The sequence below is a fragment of the Astatotilapia calliptera genome, chromosome 3, assembly GCF_964374335.1.
Source record: "Astatotilapia calliptera chromosome 3, fAstCal68.1, whole genome shotgun sequence".
NCBI lineage: Eukaryota > Metazoa > Chordata > Actinopteri > Cichliformes > Cichlidae > Astatotilapia > Astatotilapia calliptera.
The window spans coordinates 48747118-48760099 of NC_137424.1; the positions used below are offsets into that span (position 1 = coordinate 48747118).

Genomic DNA, 12982 nt, shown 5'->3' on the forward strand with positions numbered 1-12982 from the left:
GAGGCTTTACAAACCACCAGCAGCCATAATGCTGAATTTTAATCTTCAAATGTTTCTGAGCTGTCTTCAACCTGCTTTTAACACATTGAAGTCCCACAGTCAATGCAGCCTGACTCAATCCTAAATGTTCAGCACACAGAGACACAGAGGTACCGTTTAAAGTTTAGTGTTAACCTGAGTCACTGATCATTTGCAGTATTACAGTCTGGCAGTCTTTGCATGATGTCCACGTCACTGTAAGTTTCTAGTGACTCTCAGGTGTGACAGGTGTGCCAGCAGGAAAGAGGCTCAATAAACCTGCATCCTGAGGTTTGTCATGCAGGATTAAAGGAGCCAGGCTTTGTTCACACAGCTGGGATTGTATTTTACACTGACCCTGGGTCAGTATAAGTATCATACAGTTTAAACGAAGCACTGAAACTTGCACATATTTATTATAGATGCACTGAAGCTAATCGAGATATTTGCTGTCAGTCTGTGGCTGTGATTAAACACTTTACTGGAAACTTTATTAACTAGTAACTTCATCAGTCATGACAGAAGCTAATATTTCTGTGCTAACATCGTTTAACCAGTAACAGCTTTACTCCAATATAAGCTAACGTTTACACCGTAACTTTAAGCTAGCACCATAAAGACGGTAAAACACGTAATAATATCTACAAATGCATCTTAAAGCTGTTATATTAGCACTCGGTGTATTACTAACATAACCACATTAACATTACTGACACTCGCTGACTTTTAATAGTCATTCTATAAATGCTGTCCGTTTAAATGGTCTTACCTGTAAACACTGCATATCCACCGGATTCCAGCCAGAGTGGATTCTGGAGTCTTCCACGCTCCTGTTAGTGATCCTCCATCTGGATGGATGAGAACAACCTTCTGAACAATCTAGCAGGAGATGGCCCATATCTATGGGACTGATTTGTGCTAATAACGCCCATTGTATGGACTGATAACAGCCGAAGCGGGTGAATAAAGTCACCCAGTAGCTAGCTGTGCCATTACCCAGCATACATCACTCCCTCCGTAAATGCAATAAACCATACAAAAGTATCGTTCTACCTGTTTTTCAGGTAGTTGTTTACATTATATAATTTATTGTGTTCTGTATACGTCACTACAATGTGATTTCGGAAATATATAAATATACGGACAAAAGGCTCTTCCGCGGCAATCTCTTCAATCGGAGGACCCTTCACGTCAATTCCCGACGCGAGGGGGGTACCCTGCGCGTCCATAAGTGCAGCAGAGGGAGCCTGAGCATGCGTCACACGTTTGACGAGTTGGGAGTGAGAACGTGTTGCCGTGTCTTATGTGAATGTGTTCAGGTTACGCTTCCTTGTCTCGTCAGTTCTGATTTCCTCCAGCTGTGCTCTCCTTCTGTGTCTCATTCCCCTCGTTACTCCCCAGTGTATGTAAACCCTGTGTTTCTCTGAGTCAGTGTCGCGTCGTCCCTCATGCTGTGTGTTTCTACCTGTAGCTAGTGATGGGTAGATGAAGCTTCATGAAGCACTGAAGCTTTTCATCCAATTGGTTCACCCCAGCGCAAAGCTTCATTTGCTCTAGTAAGACACCTACTGGACGGAAAAATATTAGTTTGCATGAATTTGAAGAGTGTGGCCTTTTGCACACAGCCTGTAAATGCCAACAACAAAAGGAGTGTGTAAAGCATGTATATTGTAGTGATGGCAGTATACTGTGTATATTTATACTGGCAGTATGGAAAATGATCATTTGGAAATGCTTAAAATGGAAATGATCATTTACTGTGAGGTGAGGTGTGGTTGGGGTGTGGACAGTAGTTGTGCTTTTGTAACGTTGAGGTATGGACAGCTACACACTGAGGCGTCAGTCCTGCCCACATTTTATTCAGTAAAAACTAAATTTTCACTGCTTTTATGGCCTTTTTAGTGGGGAGAACATAGCTACGATTTAATGATTTAACAAATCTTTTGAATCCTTTGTCCTCCACAATGCTAAATGGCTGGGAGTCCTCAGTCACCATGCTACACTGTAAAAAGAATAACCCTATTCAAATTAAAAAAAAAATGATGTCCAATTGTCACATCCAAAATATTTGGCTTCAGAGAATCCAAATTGAGTCACTTGATTTGACCTGATACTTTTATGTTGATATAAACAATATTACTAGACTTGACTGAAACTTTAAATTTTGCATTGATCCAAATTGATTTTTTTTACATAGAACCATATTTTAATTATTGAACCAAGCTAATATATTGAAATTTAACCAACCTAATGTATTCACATCGAACCAAATTAACATGAACTAATATGTTTGTGTTGAAGCCAGGTAATTGGTTTACATATATTCAAACTATATTTTTTACATTTCATTTTATTTCAGTTCAAAAATGCTCTGCATTTCCTATAAAAAACAAGACAGTTGGCCAACCAATTATTTCAAAATTATTTATTGTTCCAAACCATTTTAACTATAATCAATAGAGAGGATTAGTAATATACAGATTTAGTGCTACGGCAGAAATGATTAGAGAAATGTTTGTTTTATAAAACCTGCAACCTTTTGAAAACCAGTATAAAACCTGCAACCTTTTGAAAACCAGTATAAAACCTGCAACCTGTCTAAAACTGGCATAAAACCATTATAAAAACTCTTTTTAAACCAATTTGCAAGTACTCAAAAATGTTTATATGTGCACTGTGCCTGTACAATGTAAAAAAAAATCTACACATGTATCAATGAAATCAACTTAAATCTCCCTTTCAAATGGGTGTTCTTATAATTTTTGAATGTAGAATACCACTGCAGGCCAACCAAGAAAATAACCAAGCACACATGCACATGCATGTGCACATACACATCCACACATGCATGCAAACACACTACTGTGCAGTGTTAAGTTCACAATTAAGTTTGCGAATCTTAGAGGTCATCTTGTTAAAGTCAAGCTCCATCATAATCTTTTGAAGAGCCTCAAAGGTGAACCTGAATCCTCGTGGATATTCCATTTTAAGAGCATAACAGAGTCCAAAGACCATTGCCACTCCAGCTGCCACAGAAGGCAACTCATTCAGGACTTCCACACCATCAATGATTATCCCGATGTCTCGACGCTGATGTAGGAGGCTTGAGTTGTCCCTGAAGATGAAGAGTGCCATGGTGGTTACTCTGCAGCTCTTCCTCAGCTTCATCTTTCTGGGATATCTTGAGGTAAAATATGGAACAAAATGTACAAGTGAAGAACTGAAGTCTGGCACACCTGATAAATCTTTGACCATAATAAACTACTATTTTGATAGTTGTTTGGTCACAGACTATTAGAACAATTATTTGACTAATCAGATTGTGAATTGCATAATCATTAAATTAAATCAATGGTGGAAAATTTTCATAAATGTTCCACAAAGCCCAAGAAAAAAAAGAAAACAATACAGAACCCTAAGATATTAACTTGATGAGTTGATTAATCGTTGCTGTCCTACATTAATCATTGCATTTAATAGCAGAGTTGTCAAATTTACATCAAGAGACTGCATCTCATGTAGAGACAGAACAGATATGGACATACCATGTATTCTTTTATCAAGTCCTCAACACATCAGCAAGGTGAATGAGAGGATAATGATGGAGGGTCTAGATTATTATGAAATGTTTAAAAAGGATGTGCAGTGTAAATGCAAAATGATACCTGTTCAGATTAAATGAAAATGTATGCTTCAGCCATGGAATGGATGGAGCGATCTGTGGTTCTGAAAGCATACAGAAAAAAAAGAATAATGTTACTTCTCTATAAAACACATAACATAGAAAAACCAAGAAATACGTAACATGACATACACATCCTTATAAAAAGCTAGTACTATAATTTGATTTAGGTTTACCAAACAGTCTACAGACCAGCCATTAGCAACTAAGTTTGGCATAGGGTCAATTTAATGCTGTTAAAATTAAAATTTCTTCAGAAAATGCACATTTTTCCGAGCCGCGCCTGAAAGTCAATTGAAGGAATTAGTCTTATGTCATTGATCTTATATGCTGGCGTGTTATTTCTGTCTCTAAATCATGCACATTAATAATTATCTTTTGCGCTCGGTGTACACACACATAACACACAGATATTTATATGAAGAGAGACAGAGACAAACGTGCGCGCACAAACACAAGCTTGTGTCTAGAAACCGCGCGCTCACCAGAAAAATTCAAACGAAGCGGAGCACGGAGTTATACTATGAATGTTATGAACTATGAACTTATGCTAGCTAGCTGTATCCACCACCGATGCATCGTGGTAACGCTAGCTAGTTAGTATACTGGTAAAAAACGGCTTTTTGCCTAACTTGCATTCCTGACTGTGATGGTCGGTTTCTGGTAACCAGTTCTAACGTCGCGCCGGATAGCTAGCTAGCTTGTAGCTAGCAGCTACAATCATGCAAAAATTAGGGGTGGCTGTCGACCCAGCTTAAATGGGGTTATTTTCTGCAATTTTGGCAATACAAATTATAAAAGCTTTTGTAACACACTTGGCTTTACTTACGTTTATTTTCAGATGAAATTAATCAAAGATGTGACACGATGTTTCCAGCAGCCATGCAGAATAAAAATGGGTCCCGGTCTATTTCTGGTGGGCGTGTTCAATTGCAAATCACTTTGACTCAAATTAAAGATATTATCTGTTCAACATGAAAAGAAATATATGTTTTGAGAGAAATCAAAAACTTTGCGTTGTGTCCTTTGTACAGATATTTAGTTTCATCCAAATCAAAAGTGGTATTTTAAAATGCAAAAAGAAAGGGTTTCACAATCAAATCAATGATTTTATTCTGTTTTGAATGGCACTTATTAGATTGAATGAATGACTGCATGTTAGACTTTTTTCAGTGTAACCAGGTCTTCATCCATTTGAGATTGTTCTCCTGAGGAAAGACAATAAAGACAAAGCACAAATATAAATATCACACACGTAACTTATTACAGCTGTATAATATTGTTATATCATTTAGTAACATTACTGCATGCTATATTATCATTGCATTTGATGGCTCACCTGGTCTTGCTCCACAATCGGTGTTCCTCTTATTCTCATGCAAAGCTCTGTAGTGCCTAAGCATGGATGAGGTGTTGTTGTTATATCCCAGCTCCCTGGCACATAGCAAACACTTCACCTTGTACAAAAGTAAAGCCGCTTAACATAAATTGTATTGCACCATCAGTATTATGAAAATACATCTTCTGTAGAAATTAACATACCTTGTTGGGAGTGTTGAAAACATGCAGTTCTTTTAATCTTTGGGCTGAAGGAAGGACAATACTCGGTGTATAAATGCTCAATCAACAATTCTTTATTTCCATACAATCCAACAATCAGAGCATTACAACGTCCGGACCGGAGAGATGTCTGCAGAGGGTCAGCAACATGTCTCAAAATGGTGACAACTTTCACAGGCTTTTATAGCTAGTAACAGCCCCCCTCCTTGTCATAAAAGCTGCATCTTCACATGTTTTTCTAATTCTTAGCGAGGCCGGCTCCTGACCTTGCCTCCCTGTCTTTCTGTGTGAAAGTAAGAAGGGGGGTAAGGAATGTGGTTTTATCTCTTTCTCCACAGACATCAAGTCTCCTGCTCACAACCTTCTTCACATGATTCAGCAATAAAGCATTTAAAGAAAACAGTGTAAGACATTCACAGCCTGATCAAGGATACAGAGTGATGCACACTTTATCTAATGAACTACAAAATGGTTATGTTTCTTTATTCAAGAGTAAAATAAAGACTAAACTACATACACAGCACACCATCAAAGCTATAGGATTATATATGGCTTACAGCTGTTAAGCTAATCTACTACCTTGACTACTGGTCATAAAATGGCATATGTTCGACTACTAGTCTCCACAGGAGGAATAAGATCAAAATGTTCCCACACAGGGGAGGACATCCTCCTCTTCTTAGCTGGCTCCATTCTCTCCTGACTTTCTCTCCTCACTCTCATAAACCTCCAAACTGTCTCCAAACTCTCACTAACTGCAACTCTCCATCAAACACCCACATTTTTGAATGAAGTCTGAGGGGTTTATATCGCTGTCATAGCTCGCGGCAAAGTTCGAACCACTTCATGAACCAGTCACGTGGTACAGCCGGGCAGCGAGGCTTCGGACGTCATCATTTTCAGCTCCTCCCATAAATGAAGCAAGCCTCGATACGCACATCGCGGAAACGCCCCCTCCATTACTCGACACAAGCTTCGAAGCCTCGATACAGAACGTCACATCACTACCTGTAGCTCCCTGTGTGTTTTGTTAGAGTCTTCCCAGTTTAGATTTTGTAGAGTTTTTGTGTTCAGCAATAAAAGCTGCCATTTTGAGTTCAGTCCTGTCTCCACTGAGTTTGCGTTTGGTTCCAATAGGGCTTTGGAGCGTGATGTCACGGGGGTGGGCGTGGGAAGGATTTTGGCCCAATCCGCCATTTTGGGGGTCTAGCGCAGGTGAAAAGGGAGCGAAGGCACACACAACAGCCATGGTTCGTTCTTGCTGTGTGGTCGGCTGCAATGTTCGATCACACGACCGGCAAGAGAATAAGCTTGAAAATGGTTTATCTTTTCATTCTTTCCCAACCTGGAAGCAACATGAGCAGCTCGTGTATCGATGTTACCAAACGAAGGCGTCTAGCCTGGATAGCAGCTGTGAGACGAGCTGACGTGCAGTTCTCTTCCATCTCCAAATATCTGTTGGTGCTCCAGACATTTTCATTCCGGTAAGTTCTAAATATGTTCATATCACTCTTTATAACCTATTAGTTTTATTTTCTATGCGCTCTGAGGTCGTAGCAAATTAGAACAAACATCCTACTGAGTGATTTTGCAGAACTACCTTCTATTTATAGAGATGCTAATTATTTGGCATTATTGCAGCAAACCAGCCGATGAAATGGATGAAACATCGGGACTGGGTTCCAGCCCTACACAAGGGACCTGCTTCAAACATACCACCATGCCAATCAGATTACTTCTTCCATGTGAGGGTGAAGAGGTGACCCTTCTGGATAAGATGGTGAAGGTTTGCTGCGTTTGTTGAACAGTGTGGTAGTAAAACCAGGGAAGAATGAAACCTTCTCCTGTTAAATGTTCTTAAGTCTTGTGCTGTTATTTTTTCAAAAGATACAGTAAATAAAGTAATGTTAGTAGTGGGTGATATCATGTAAACACATGATTTTGTGTGAACATTTTGTCATTTGTAAACTATAAATGACATGGATTCTACACTGTAACAGATGTGATGTTCTATAAAGTGGTTTTAATAAAAAAAGTTTGTTTCTTTATTCAACATTTGAACAGTGGGACTCAGTCAGTACATATTCAGTAAATGCAAATTATTTACACAGCAGTGCACTACAGGCATAAATCTAGACCCCTAGATAAAACATTATGGGTCATTCCCACAACCCACAGCTTTACTGTGTACCAGCACAGTATCCAATAGTGGTGACAATGCCTCCAAAGTAGCAGGTGGGATTTCTTTTTTGAGGACGGCTCCTTTTACCTGTCACTACAGATGGTCTGTCTATGTTTTGAACAAGAGCCTTTTTTAGGCAGCTGAAGAGGAGAAGTCTATCTTATGGCTTATGGTCTATCTTATGGCTGTATCTTGGTCATATTACCCAGCAAAACCCAGTATGCAGGTTCATCTGTAACAGTCCTTGTGCCACAGATCAACACTGTTGCTTCTACATTAAACAGAAGAGCAGTGACGTGGATGCAGGTCTCTGCGACTCCGGCCATACAGGTGCAGCGGGCGGCTTCAACCTTCCCTGTGATGCTCACAGTGACCCATGGCTGCAATGCTGGTTCATTCAGTCTTAGAGTGCAGCACCTGAAACACACACAGACAAAGTTCATTTAAAGACAAGAACTATGAGCCAAGGCCGACACAAATGTGTTTGATCTACTTTATCATAAATGTAACAAAGTGTTTAGAAAGTTAGCACATACATGTCATTTTTCATTTCTTTATGTGTCCATCTATAGAACGCTGCATGTTATAGTCCAAATCTGCCTGTTCTGTCAGAAACCTGCCTGCAGAAAATGAACCTAAAGTATGTAATGCAAGGATGTCATCACTGTAGAGATGGAGAAAGCATAAAGTGACAATTATGAATCACTTAATATGATAAGGAGATTCTGCAGGTCATTGATCAAAGTATAAAATTAAAATAAAATGTATTTTTAGTGACACAGGATACAAATATGGAAGCAAGATGTGTAATTAGGATTATTTATAATAAATATGAATAAATTAGTGCAATTTCTTTAACCATAGAGAATAACTAAATCCTTCAGGACAATGTCACATCTAACAGCCTCCACATGTTCTCACTGTAATTTCCCCTCATGAATGAATTTATGCTGCACTAATGTGAATGTTTGCAGGGAAATCAAACGCATTTCACACGCAGTACTCGAGCTGACTTACCTTTGTTTGAATGACAACTTGTACGCTCTGACTCCACAGACAAGGTACGAAAATATGTCAGGCTACGTCAGTAGCGCTAGGTGTTCGGGGTTTCTACTCCACGGCCGTATGTCATACGGGTCCACATTTCCAATGCACGCTATTTTCTGCAAGTACCGCCGCTTTGCCTCTGGACGCAATCGGTCTCTATACAGTTCACTCTCTTTTGAGCTGCTTTTAAGCATCTTTCTTGTAATCGTCGTTCCAACACAGTGTGTTTTTTTGATTCGTAGACCCCGAAAATGGTGCTGCGCTCCCACAATGCATTGCGGCGTGACGTCAACTCCAAAGCCCTATTCCTGCCGGCACACAGCCGTACTATGACAAAAACTGCTTCATTGACCTGAGAACTCTTGGCATTATCCAAGTGATCAGTCTCCAACTTGCAATTAAAAATGTCCTTACAGTCCAGGATAGAGCAGAAGAGACCCACTCATCTGTGCCTGATAAAATTTGAATGATTTCCTTTGTATACATCATGAGGAAATTTGAAGCCTAAACCTCTGAGTGTCACATGTCAAGCATTATCATCATGCACTTAGATCAGCGGTTCCCAAACTTTTTTTTTTTTTTGCTGGGCCCCCCTTTGTTTTACAAGAAAAATGTTTGCGTTTGAGTTGTTTATTTCCTGTGTAATAATATTCAACATTGCTTGTCTCTTGCTCTTGACAAAGGCGGTCGCACTTTTGTCCTCTCCCCCTCCCCCTCTCCCTTAGCTGCCCTGCTTAGCCTCTTATGTCCTTTGCTAGTCTCGTGGTCTTTGTATTACTTTTCCCTGGAACACTCTCTCACAGTCTGTTCTCTAAAACCTAAATGAGGAATTATGGATTTGATCAACTGGTCCCTAAATGTAATCCACATGTAAAAGGAACAGTTACATTTCTTCTAAATACACTTTCAGCTACAGTTTATTTGCAGCTATACAAAGAGAAAAATACATGAAAACTCATCATGATACCATCATAAATAAGACCATATAAACATAGTTTTCATTTTAAGCTTTTGTGAGAGATACAGATATTGACGGGGTCGGGTTATGTTAAAAAGTATAAATTGTTATACAGGGAGTGCAGAATTATTAGGCAAATGAGTATTTTGTCCACATCATCCTCTTCATGCATGTTGTCTTACTCCAAGCTGTATAGGCTCGAAAGCCTACTACCAATTAAGCATATTAGGTGATGTGCATCTCTGTAATGAGAAGGGGTGTGGTCTAATGACATCAACACCCTATATCAGGTGTGCATAATTATTAGGCAACGTCCTTTCCTTTGGCAAAATGGGTCAAAAGAAGGACTTGACAGGCTCAGAAAAGTAGAAAAAATAGTGAGATATCTTGCAGAGGGATGCAGCAGTCTCAAAATTGCAAAGCTTCTGTGTAAGAGGATTTTTATTATGCAATATAATCAAGTGTGCCTTATAATCAAGTGTTCATATATTTTCACATAACCAAGCCTATTGTTAAACAAAACACAATGCATTCCTTACTTCAGTGTTTGAGATGTTTGACAAGACATGATATACGATGCATTCTTTACTTCAGTGTCTGTGATGTCAGATAAGCATGAATACTGCTGTGTCGTTATTTTTCAGTTTGTGTGCAGAAGTTAGATAGCTAAGACAATGCCTGAGCTCTCCCCTTTCCGTTAAAAGAGGAAGTGGTATGTAACCCATTTTTGCCTATAAATAAAGCAAGCAGCCTGTGCTCGAGGTGTGAGATTTTGCAGAGAGGCACACACCCGTGCGCATGTCTTAAAACTCTCTGAGTCGGTCTGCAGTGTCTTATTTCTCTTACTTGTGAACAAATGTCTTAACCCCTGACATTCTGAAGCGTGATCATCGAACAATCAAGCGTTTCATTCAAAATAGTCAACAGGGTCGCAAGAAGCATGTGGAAAAACCAAGGCGCAAAATAACTGCCCATGAACTGAGAAAAGTCAAGCGTACAGCTGCCAAGATGCCACTTGCCACCAGTTTGGCCATATTTCAGAGCTGCAACATCACTGGAGTGCCCAAAAGCACAAGGTGTGCAATACTCAGAGACATGGCCAAGGTAAGAAAGGCTGAAAGACGACCACCACTGAACAAGACACACAAGCTGAAACGTCAAGACTGGGCCAAGAAATATCTCAAGACTGGTTTTTCTAAGGTTTTATGGACTGATGAAATGAGAGTGAGTCTTGATGGGCCAGATGGATGGGCCCGTGGCTGGATTGGTAAAGGGCAGAGAGCTCCAGTCCGACTCAGACGCCAGCAAGGTGGAGGTGGAGTACTGGTTTGGGCTGGTATCATCAAAGATGAGCTTGTGGGGCCTTTTCGGGTTGAGGATGGAGTCAAGCTCAACTCCCAGTCCTACTGCCAGTTTCTGGAAGACACCTTCTTCAAGCAGTGGTACAGGAAGAAGTCTGCATCCTTCAAGAAAAACATGATTTTCATGCAGGACAATGCTCCATCACACGCGTCCAAGTACTCCACAGCATGGCTGGCAAGAAAGGATATAAAAGAAGAAAAACTAATGACATGGCCTCCTTGTTCACCTGATCTGAACCCCATTGAGAACCTGTGGTCCATCATCAAATGTGAGATTTACAAGGAGGGAAAACAGTACACCTCTCTGAACAGTGTCTGTGAGGCTGTGGTTGCTGCTGCACGCAATGTTGATGGTGAACAGATCAAAACACTGACAGAATCCATGGATGGCAGGCTTTTGAGTGTCCTTGCAAAGAAAGGTGGCTATATTGGTCACTGATTTGTTTTTGTTTTGTTTTTGAATGTCAGATATGTATATTTGTGAATGTGGAGATGTTATATTGGTTTCACTGGTAAAAATAAATAATTGAAATGGGTATATATTTATTTTTTGTTAAGTTGCCTAATAATTATGCACAGTAATAGTCACCTGCACACACAGATATCCCCCTAAAATAGCTAAAACTAAAAACAAACTAAAAACTACTTCCAAAAACATTCAGCTTTGATATTAATGAGTTTTTTGGTTCATTGAGAACATGGTTGTTGTTCAATAACAAAAGTATTCCTCAAAAATACAACTTGCCAAATAATTCTGCACTCCCTGTATGTTTGGTAATGTACTTGCAGTCTTAACCATAGCCAGTGATCATTTATTTTATTTTATTGTCAATTTTCTCAATCCCTGTGACTAGACAGTAATTACATTTAGTTTTTAGATAACACATCGTAGTTTTTAAAGAAAAATGAAATATGTTCTTTAAGTTCCACTAAGCTATTGTTACTCTCTTCACTTTTCTAGTCTTCTACCTGTAAAACTCTAAGAGTGAAACAGCAAATCCTTTTCTTGAAGTGGAATTATTAAAGACTCAAATCTTATAACTAACTGTCATATACACACAATACTTACTGGCTACTAGTATTAACACTCCTTCCTCTCCTATCTCACATGTTACTCATGGGAAGAAAAAATTATGGTGTTGTTGTCATTGTTTTTTGTTTCCTGTAAAGACTATTGAATGTTGAGGGTGCGTGCCTGGTTTCCTGTGTGAGGCACTGGCTATATGGTTTTAACATTATACAGTATATAACTGTACATATACAGATTATTTATAACAGCTACAGGTGGAGACCATCACAAAGTTGTTGGCCAAATCAGTTATCTCGCCATCTAGAGTATATCATAATATCAAATCTTTCAGAGAATTAGAACTGGCAGTTTACACATGTCGAAAGGCACTATTAATGTGGGAAGGTATATACAGGTTTTAAGTAAGTAAGTAAGTAAAATTTTATTTATATAGCACATTTCTAGATAAGAGATCACAAAGTGCTTTACAAGGTATAGGCACAGATTAAAAAGACAAAATACAGTCAAAAGTTAACAAAATGCAATTTTAAAAAGATGTGTTTTTAGCTGTTTTTTAAAAGTAATCAGTGAATCAGCAGATCTTAAGTTCTGAGGAAGAGAATTCCACAGTCTGGCGGCCACAGTAGCAAAAGCTCGATCACCCCTAGTTTTCAGTCTCGTATACTTAATAACAAGTAGGCCCTGACCACAAGACCTCAGAGACCTACTAGGGGCATAGGGCTGTAAGAGTTCAATGATGTATGATGGTGCTTGTTCTTAAAGAGCCTTAAATGTGAGAACCAGAATCTTAAAGTGGACTCTGAATTCGACAGGGAGCCAGTGTAACTGTATAAGCAGCGGTGTTATATGTGAGTATTTCGATGTTTTCGTCAGAAGCCTTGCTGCAGCATTTTGGACAGTCTGCAGACGCTCCAGGGAACTTTTGTTTAGACATTTAAACAGTGAATTGCAATAGTCCAGTCGTGATGAAATAAAAGCATGAATAACAATCTCCAGTTCAGTATAAGATATTATGGGGCTCAATTTAGAAATATTTTAGAGCATGAAGGGATTTTTATGGAGGCTTGGATGAAGCCTGAGTGATGAGGGAGAGGCAGTGATGAAGAAGAGCTGGGTTGCATGAAGGCATCTGCAAGGGAGAATG

The 12982-nt window shown here is 39.3% G+C and overlaps 2 long non-coding RNA genes across 2 annotated transcripts; one reads left to right on the top strand and one right to left on the bottom strand.

The window, feature by feature from the left end:
* Nucleotides 1–2590: 2590 nt before the first annotated feature.
* Nucleotides 2591–4623, bottom strand: LOC145421381 (uncharacterized). Its single transcript, XR_013902723.1, has 3 exons — nt 4530–4623; nt 3684–3744; nt 2591–3199 (listed from the first exon to the last, which is right to left on the bottom strand). It is a non-coding gene; the product is annotated as an uncharacterized LOC145421381 (long non-coding RNA).
* Nucleotides 4624–6489: 1866 nt separating this feature from the next.
* LOC145426085 (uncharacterized) lies at nt 6490–7281 on the top strand. The gene is made up of 2 exons (XR_013906845.1): nt 6490–6744; nt 6902–7281. It is a non-coding gene; the product is annotated as an uncharacterized LOC145426085 (long non-coding RNA).
* Nucleotides 7282–12982: the final 5701 nt, after the last annotated feature.